Here is a 10,000-nt window from a genome sequence, read left to right as displayed (position 1 = left end):
GCCCCCTCCCCGCGGCGAGGTCAGGTTCGGGCAGCGCAGTCGGGCGAACGCTCGTCGCGGGGCGGTCGGCAGCCGTGAGGAAGAGAGAAGGAGCACCCTTTCGAACAGGGATGAGACCCCGCGAGGGCGAGGCACGAGAGCCCGTGGGGAGGCGAGACCTGCGCCGCGACCGGGCCACTGGGGAAACAACGCCACGGGATCCCACCGCCCCAAACCCGAGAGCGGTCCCGCAACGCGCCCGTGACGCCAGCCGGCCAAAGCCTTCGGCACCCCTCGACCCTCCCAACGGGGCCACGGCCTCACCACCGGGGCGTCCCAGAGCGACGCCGGCCTTCGGCCCTCGGCCCGCACGCCACCGCGCCTAATCCCATTCTCGTCCGCTTCCCAATCCTGTCTCGCTCCGGGGAGCACCGTGCACCGGTGGAACGACCCCCTCGTTGGCCGGGCGGTCCCCCCAGCCGCAATCCACAGGCGCCAGCACGGGAGCGCCCATCCATCCGCGGCCTGGCACGGGACCGGGTGGAGGGCCGCACGCTCACAGGGGATGGGGAGGGGGCGCGAGACGGGCCGCACCACCACCCCCTTCCCCCAGCGCACACCGGGGCGACCCGCGGCCGGGGCACGCAGCGCACACACGCGGGCGCCCTTCACAGCTGGAACGCCGGCCCGGCCCGGCGTGACCCTCCCCCAGAGTTCAGGGGGGAGGCGCGGACCACGTTAGGCGAAGAGTGGCACTCGGCCCCCACCGCGGGGGCCGGCGGACCGCTCCCCCCCACGGCAGGGGAGGAGGGAACTCTGCCCACGCACAACTGGCAGCCGCAGGGGCGGCGGCTGACGACGCGCAGAGAGGCGGCGGGCTGGGGGATCCGACAAACCCCAGAAGAGGACACGCCTCCACGATCGCTAGAGAAGACGCTTTCTCGCCGAAGGTGGATCGCCCCCGACCCCCGGTCGCCCCCGTAAGGGCCCTGGGCGGAGGCGTTCAGGCACGCCCCGGGGGAGGTGTGGGGGGGGTCTGCGGCATGGGGCAAAACACGCACGGTTGGCGACTCCTGAGCGTTCGCGGTCGGGGCCCCTGGTCCAAAAGCCCCCTCACTTCGAGGGGAACACTCCCCCGTCGGTATGGGAGAGGGGTCACCGAGGCAGACCAGGCCGGTGGCAGAGGCCCCCCACGGGGCCGGCCGGCACCACGTCGCCGGCCCAGCCCCACCACGATCGCCCACACGACCGTGCAACCACCCCCCCCTCGGGCAGGGTGGGAAGAGCACAAGCCGTGCGCTCGCCTTTCGAAGTCCGCCACGCACACATCGTGGGGACGCCGAGACAACGCCCCCCGCCCGCCCACGCAGCGCAGGAGGATGCCTCTAGGCTTGCCCGCCTCGACCCCCCCAACCCCAAGCACGCTGCTCGAGGGTGTACCCAACGCAGCAGACGCTGCAGCGGCGACCAGAGGGGGACGCCGGGAACGAGGACGACAACCACCGCTCGGTTTCGGGCACCTTGGAGAACAACCCGGTGCGCTCCGGGGGCACCACAAAAGGGCCACACAGACCCAGCAGCCGCGCGCCAAACGGGGCGCGCGACCGGGCGGGCGGCACGGCCCCGCACCCGTCCGTCGCGGGCAGGGGGGACCCCGGCCAGGCAACAGCCACACAGGGCGAGCGAGGGCTGCCCGCTGCGTCAAGAGGACTCACGACCCCCCGCCAACGCCACGAGGCCGAGGGCGGGGCGACCGCGGTCGGGCCGGATAGTCTCGCACCCGCGCCTCCCACGCACCGCCCACAGGCGGGGAAGGAGAGGTGAGGTGCCCGCGGGCAGAACGAGAAGAGCGGCCACCATTCACCATGAATGGACCGTCCCTCGCCTGGCACGCGGCTCAAGGCCCGGGAGAGCGCGACGTCACCACATCGATCAGGCCCCGAGGACGGGGAGGGTTGGGGGAGGTCAGTCAGACCGGCGAGGACAGCGATCGGAGGAGCCCGCTTCAGCCTCGCCAGCCCCGCCTCCCAAGCACAACCCAAAGACGAGGACCGCCTGACACGCAACGGCACAGAGCCAGCGGGGTAAGGGGGAAGGTTGCCGCAAACCTCCCCCCCTCCCCCGGGTGCCGTCTCTCGAGGGGACAAGAGACCAACGCGAGAGGCGGGCACCACCGTCGGGACACTCCGACGCCCTAGAGCCGGCGCGCGGGCCCAGGCGGTCAGCTCAAAGGGAACAGGGCAGGGCGCTGGATCCCCAGGAACCCAGAACCCTGTCCGCGTGCGGAGGCCCAACCCCTCCAGCGACAGTCGCCGAAGGACAGCGTGTCAGTACTAACCTGCAGGCGGAAGATGACGATATGAGGTGATCAAAAACACCGCGCAGGAAGACGGGGACCGAGCCACTTGAACACGCCTGCCCCCACGACACTCGACACGGCCACCTGTCCCCAGCAGGTCCCCAGCGCCAGCAGACAAGGGGCACTCAGGGACATCTGGTCGGCCCCCGTGGCGTAGAGGGCCAGGGAGGCCCTCACCGTCCACGCGCGCCACCCAGGGCCCAGCACGGGGACTTGTGGAGGAGAAAACATCGGGACGGGACCGCCACGGCCCACGAGCGGCCGCGGGCCGACAGGGGTCGCCCTCGCCGGCCACCCAGGGCCACCCAGGGCCCGGTCCCCGGCCCCAGCACGGGGACTTGTGGAGGAGAAAACATCGGGACGGGACCGCCGCGGCCCACGAGCGCCCGCGGGCCCACAGGGGTCGCCCTCGCCGGCCACCCGCGCCACCCAGGGCCCGGTCCCCGGCCCCAGCACGGGGACTTGTGGAGGAGAAAACATCGGGACGGGACCGCCGCGGCCCACGAGCGCCCGCGGGCCGACAGGGGTCGCCCTCGCCGGCCACCCAGGGCCACCCAGGGCCCGGTCCCCGGCCCCAGCACGGGGACTTGTGGAGGAGAAAACATCGGGACGGGACCGCCGCGGCCCACGAGCGCCCGCGGGCCCACAGGGGTCGCCCTCGCCGGCCACCCGCGCCACCCAGGGCCACCCAGGGCCCGGTCCCCGGCCCCAGCACGGGGACTTGTGGAGGAGAAAACATCGGGACGGGACCGCCGCGGCCCACGAGCGCCCGCGGGCCGACAGGGGTCGCCCTCGCCGGCCACCCGCGCCACCCAGGGCCCGGTCCGCGCCCCCAGAGTAGGACTCGGAGGAAGCCACGGACGACTGGGTGCCACTCACAGGGCTGTCCCTGCCTCCCGAGCGGGAACCAGGGAAAATGGGTAGGAAAGGCGAGGCCGAGGGAGAGGGACACGCATGCACGGGACGGCGGCCGGTCGCCGGACACCCTCCTCTCCCGTCCGCGTGTGCCGTCTCCTTCCTGTCCCCGCGGGGTGGGTCGGGTCTCCAAAGCGGCCACAGCGTGCTGGTCGACCTGCCCGGGCAGCCCCGCAAGCCGCCTGGCTGGCTGAGCCTGGAAGCGCGGCGACAACGTCCTCCCGCCACACAGCCCTGCAGGCCCAAGCTCTGCCTCCCAGATGTCCCAGCCGGCGTCCCGGCACGAACCAGATGGCCCCGCGAAGGCTGCTTGCTTCCCGGAACTCAGCCTCGCTCGCATCGGGGACTGTCCCCTGCTTTGCCTGCTGCACCGAAGATTCAGAGGACAAGAGACTTGTAGAAAAGCGGCCGCCAGGTGGAGCCCGACCACAACCGGCGCCAGCCACCAGAGGTCTGCTGCAAAACACGGGGCAACCCTCTGGAGCCCATCATTTCAGAGTCCAGAAGGTCCCCCGGGGGCATCAAACACAGTCCCCCTACTCCCCACGGAAGCCATCGAAAAATGACGGGTCAGTCTAGGGCCACGCCACCCTGAACGCGCCCAATCTCGTCTGATCTTGGAAGCTAAGCAGGCCCCGGCCTGGCTAGCACTGGGATCAAAGAAAGGATGGGTCGGCCCGACCACCGACATCGTCCACCAAACCCGTCTCTGCACAGACCACAACATAGCCGAGAGACAGACAGGCAGAAACAGAAAGAGAGAAAGGGAGAGAAAGGAAAAGAACAGAAAGAAAAGAGACGGAGAAACAGAGAGAGAAAGTCAGAAAGAAGAAAACAGTAAATAAGAAAAGACAGGAAGAGGGCACGGGGAAGAAAGAAAAAGGAAGGGAGGAAGGAGATAGGAAACACAGAAAGACAGAAGGAAAGAAGAAATAAGGAAAGAAAAGACAGGCAGAAAGAAAGAGAATGAGAAAAAGGAAGGAAGGATGGAAGCAGAAAGAAAGAAGAAAGAAAGAAAGACAGACAGAGACAGAAGGAGGGAAAGAAAGAAAAGAAAAAGAAAGGAAGTTAAGAGAGAAAAAGAAAGAGCACGGAAAGATGGAAAGAGAAAAAGATAGAGAGAAGGAAGGAGAGAGACAGTATAGAAAGAGACAGAAAGGAAGAAGGAAGGAGAGAGAAAGGAGAGAATGAGAAAGAAAGAAGGTAGGAAAGTAGAAAGGGGGAAGAAAGATGGAAAAAACAGAGATAGAAACACAGGATAACAGGAGAAAGGAAGAGAGGAAAGAAATACGGAAGGAAGGAAGGCAGGCAGGCAGGAAGGAAGACAGGAAGACTGAAAGAAGGAAAGAACAAAGAAGTAAAGAAAAGGCAGAAGGAGGAAGAGAAAGAAAGAAAGGGGGGGGGGAGAGATGATAGGATGAGAAAACCTTTCTGTCGTGGAATCATAAAACCCCTTCCTATCTTAGGATCATGAAACCCAGGGTGGAACTATGATACACTTCACATTCTCAGAGCACGCCGGCTGGTGAAACAAAGAAAGAAGTCAGGGACAGAGAGAACACATTCACGGGGCCTGGCCGGGGGCCAGGGTGGGGCGGCCCGAGGCTGTCGCCAGAGCCATCTCTGTGGCAGGACGTCGCAACACGCCTACCGGATTTTCCCATAACGCTCGCCCGCCGCCAGGTGACCCCCGTCATCCACCGATCCAAGTGTCAGCCTGGAAAGGACGGGCTCCCTCGTGGGGGAGGGAGCGTGGGGGCGGGAGTGGGTACACACTGGGTCGCAGGCCTCCTCCCGGCCCCTCTCGGACCACGTCTCTCAGCCCTCGGGCACACTCCCCACCACTAGTCGACCAGAGAGCCCCCGGGGGCGGGGGGCCGGAGGGGGGCGTCCACGGCAGGGAGAGAGGACAGGGACCCATCGGCCCGTGCTAGATGCCACGGGTGGAGGCAGGACCTGCTGAAGACACACGAACAGTACGGAGAGGTTCAGAGCGGGGCCTAGGCGCAGCCACTCACGATGATCTCACAGTTGGACTATCTGTCACGGTGGACCGAAGCGCATGAAGTGGGCGCTCCCGGAAACGGCGTGTGTGTGTGTGTGTGTGTGTGTGTGTGCGCGCGCGCGCGCGCGCGCGCGTGTGCCTGTGTGTGGGAGGGAGAGAGAGAGAGAGAGAGAGAGAGAGAGATGGGAGAAGACGGTCGGTACATTCACTCACTCCTGTACCCGGGCCAGTCGTTTCTCCCGAAGGACAGAAATCCATAAAACACCCACGTCTAAAGAGTGTTTACACAGAGCTAACCCTAGGTCGAATCAGTCTGGAGTCGAGTGCGGGGAATCCTATGGTCCCAAACTGGGACTCCAGTCCCGGCCCCATAGCAAAAGGGGGTCATTTCTCAGAAAACGCACGCACACAGAATCGGGTAACGTTTATACAATTTTATACCGTGGTAGTGACTTCCTTCCCCGCCCCCGTGTTCTTAGGATCGGTCTCACTACATAGTACTTTTTTTTTTTTTTTCTGAGCTTTATTTTATTTTATTTTATTTTACTGTCATTTCGTTAGAGATGATGGGGAGGGGTGGCGGGGGAGCAGGGCATAGTTCACTCACTGGAAGCCTCAAACTCCTGGGCTCCAGCGATCCTCCTTCCTCAGCCTCCCAAATCGCTGGGGCTACAGGCGTGTGCCACCATGCCCGGCTAATTTTTTTCTATTTTTGGTAGAGACGGGGGTCTTGCTTTTGCCGAGGCAGGTCTCGAACTCCTGACCTCAAGCGGTCGGTCCTCCTCCCCGCCTTGGCCTAGGATTACAGGCGTGAGTCACCAAGCCTGGCCTGGATCGGTTTTTAATAGGTAAGGTCTACGAGACATCCCAGTCCAAACATCGATTCGGTGGGTCTCTACAGGACTCCGGGCGGAGATCCGATCTGGGGTTTACAACGTGGAGAATTAAGGCCTGGCTAGCAAAGAGCCCAGTGACTGAAGAGGGACGATGCTCGTCAGTCGTACAGAGCCTGAAAAGATGCAACACGGGGAAACGTTTCCAGGTTCCTCTCAGAAGAGGATGTCAGATGAGATGCCGAAACGAAAAGAATGGGTTCAAGCCAAAAGGAAAAATAGATAAATAAGTCAATAAATAAAACTACGGGAGACAGCCAGGAGACACTGTTTCCTCAGAAATGGCTAGGAAGCCTCCCAGGATAACCTGGATAGCAGCATATGTTCCTCCTCCTCCTCCGGCTCCCTCTCTTGTGTTCGTGTTTGTTTTCTGTAAACGCCAAGATGGGGCAGGGGTGGGGGACACCACGCCGGGTGGGCGAGCAGATCACCCTTCCCACCACAGGAGGGAGCACACACACACACACACACCCACCCACCCACCCCAGGTCATCACTCTGTAGTTCCGCGTGAGTGAGGTGAGGCCCGGAACGGTGCTAGTAGCTTTCCAAGTGGTCAAAAAGAATGCACAATAACTGGACCGAGGCCTGTCTGGACGCTGTAAAGGCCCACTTGAAAACTTATGCTTGCTCGCTAGGTGACCGATGTCCGCTTGACCTATGTCTGTAATTGGAAATACGTACCTTGCGGAGATAAAACAAAGCAATTAACTTGTAACTAAGTGTTTAAACTTTCCAGCTGCCTGTCGTAAAATTGATTGTGCTTGCTTAACGCCTGAAAGAATGTTCCTTAATTGGAGCTATCTGTTTCTGTAAACCTGCTCGCTTAAAGACTGTAACCGAAACGAAACGGGGCCCGAGGCTGGTCCCGGACCACACAGCTGCGGAGTAGGTGGTATAGTGTTGTTTCAACCGCCGTGCCTAAAGTCACGGAGCTCTAGCTTAGGATAGTCTGAAACCTTCCTGCTTTTTTCGGCTCGGGGCCATTCTCTGTACCTGTACCCTAACAGGGCAGGGGGTGGTCGCTGGCCAGCTAATGTGGACTCATGACTTGGCTCAATTCGGTCTCTAGGTTGTCCTGTCTCGCACTCCGTACTATAACAGATGCCACACCGGTTCAACCCAGCTCTGAAGGAAAGAAATGCCGAGCGTTCCACTAGCCGGAGGAAGGCAAAACGCACCTCTGCCTTCCTCTGAGGGCACGTCTGAGTGAACGGGTCGTTCTCCCTGCCCGTCACCCCAAGCCCCTCATCCCGGACCCCACCACACCCGGCCTTGACCTCCTCGGCCCTGCCCACCAGGCCCCATCATGGCCTCTGGAGCCTGGGCTCTCTCTCTCTCCAGGCACTGGCACTGCCCCCCGCCCCCACCCCGGGACCTGAGATCCAGGGCCTCTGTCTCCCAGGCCTCCCAGCTGTCTTGACTTGCGGACTCAGTGCCTGCTCTGCCAGAGAGACCTCTTGCTGCGGGGTGGCTCTCAGTGGCTGCATCTCAGCGGTCTAACGTGTCCCCCACCATCCACGTGGCCGCCGGCGTCAGGCTTCGGTGCCGTAGTGCCACCCTGCCTCCCTTCCGGGGGAATCCCACGCTGCCTCAGGCCCATTATGACCTGGAAGAGGCTGCACCTGTGGGGTCTGCCCATTTCCACTACCCCCCCCCCACACACGTCACCCCCCGGTCCCCCCATAGGGGTTAGGAAGAAGGCAACACTTTCTGGTACAAGGGTTGAACTGAAGGGGCGAGTGAGTGGCCACCTGGCAGGGGCATCGCAACAGATGGCTGAAGAAGTCAGCCGCCGAGTGCAGAAATGTCACGGAACTTGGGGTGCCACTGCCTTGCTGAGATAGGGCCAGGGCAGGCTTTAAAAGGCTAAAATTCTGCCTGCCTTTGGTACGTTAATACAGAACCCATGGTCCTTTCTAATTTTTGATTCCCGGAGAGGCAGGAAGTATTCCAAATGGCCACGCCATGGCTTTTCTAAATTGCCCACAAGGCCTTCTCCGACCCAGCGGGTCAGGGGTTTGCTTTGGTGTTACATCGTGGTAAAAGAGACATCCCACAGCAGTGACCATGTCCATCGACTCCGTCGGCGCTCTCAGGCTCGTAGTCCCACTTTTCAGACAAGCCTGGATGGCCACTCCGTGTCACTCTTTGCCAAATGCCAGCCACTCTCCTCCCCGCCCCGCATCCCCCATTTGGCCACCACAACTCTTCATCCCCAGGCGCCCTCCGGTAAAGTGTGCTCCTGTCTGTACACCTACTCCGTTGGGGGCGGGGGGGGGGGGCCGGAAGTTGGCACAAGAGGTGGCTGGTGGCCGGAGCAGGCCCGCCACCTTGAGTGTGTGGAACAGCGCTGAGGATTTCCTAAGGGAAGAAAGAGGGTGGGGAGAGCGAGAGAGCATCTCCTCCTCGTGAACCTCACAGATGATTGAGGACAAACAGGCCTGCACGGGGAGGGGGGGGGCAGGGAGGGTGCCGAGTCTGCACCAGAGAAAATGGCTTTGTGGGGGGGTGGGAGGGGAAGAGGGCAGAAAGATTTTCTGTCTTTTTAAAACTTCCCCCAGGCTTTTGGGAACTTGCAGCCCGGCCTGCATCCCTGAGGCACGTTAACTCTTTGGTTATAACTCCAGGTGGCCCCCAGGGTGGGCGGCCCACAGAGTTCAAGGGATTTCTTCTCAGCAGAGACGGGACCTTTAGAACAGCTAACTGCAGTAATTGCCTGAAGCTGAGAACCAACCCTCCCTCCTTTAAAACCTCTGTATTTCTGCCTAGGCCTATGTTCACGAAATTTGGGGGTTTGAGACTGAGAAGCTCTACCCTATTTATTTCCTCCTTTGTCAGCAAAGTAGACTCTCTGTTTTCTTACTCCTCATACCGCTTGTCCTCGTTATTCGGCCTCGTGGACAAGCAGCTGAGCTTTCGGTCACAAGTCCACACCCCAGGGTGGAGGGGTCCAATCCACCCCTGTCCAGACCTGGGCCCTTCCTGCCTCCCTCTCGAGACGATCTGTTTGGCAGCCCAGCCGCCTTGGACTGGGCCACAAGGAGGACACAAAGTAAAGACCCAGCCCCCCCGCCCCCCCCCCCCACACACACACACGGCAGTGGCGGTGGGTGGCAGTTCTCCAAGGGTTTGGGGCTTTTCCTGAGGCAGGAGACGGAGGGGACTGATTTCTTTAGAGCTCCGTCCCCTCCCCCATGCGCTGTGCCGCCTGGAAGCGGCAGCTCGCGGGGCGGGGTCGGGGCTGAAAGCGGCTCCGCCCGAGAGAAGCCCGAGGCGGCTACGTGCAAGCGCGCATGCGCAGTCAGCTCGCGGGGCGGGGTCGCGGCTGAAAGCGGCTCCGCCCGAGAGAAGCCCGAGGCGGCTACGTGCGAGCGCGCATGCGCAGTCAGCGCAGTGAGTGGAGGAGGGGTGGAAAACGGCGGAAGGGCTCCGCCGGGGGCCCGGCCATCTGTGCGGCCGGGCTAGGGGTTTGCCTCTTGGGCCGGGAGCTCGTACCCCGCCCCCAGCCCGCAGGCAATCCCGAGGGGCAGAAGCACGACTTGCTGGGCACCTCCTCGGGCGAAGCGGTCGCGGTGGCTGGGTTACGTGGGGCCCAGACGAGTCTCTGGTTCTGGGAGCGGCACCTCCCCCACGCGCCTCTCCTCTTGGGCCTTCACCCCTCCCCCCCCCCCCCCCCCGCTCCGGCCCCAGGGGATGGGAGGAGTGGGGGGCAGGGAGACGACCTCAGGGAGGAGCCAGACCAACTGAATGAAAGCTTTTCATGAACTCGTGTGTCTTTGCCAGGGAAACACCATTTCTGGAGTCTATGAACTAAAATAAAATCTTAAGCCGCCCCCCGCCCGCCACC

The sequence above is a fragment of the Eulemur rufifrons genome, unplaced genomic scaffold (assembly GCF_041146395.1).
Source record: "Eulemur rufifrons isolate Redbay unplaced genomic scaffold, OSU_ERuf_1 scaffold_483, whole genome shotgun sequence".
Classification (NCBI taxonomy): domain Eukaryota; kingdom Metazoa; phylum Chordata; class Mammalia; order Primates; family Lemuridae; genus Eulemur; species Eulemur rufifrons.
This window is presented reverse-complemented; position numbering follows the sequence as displayed.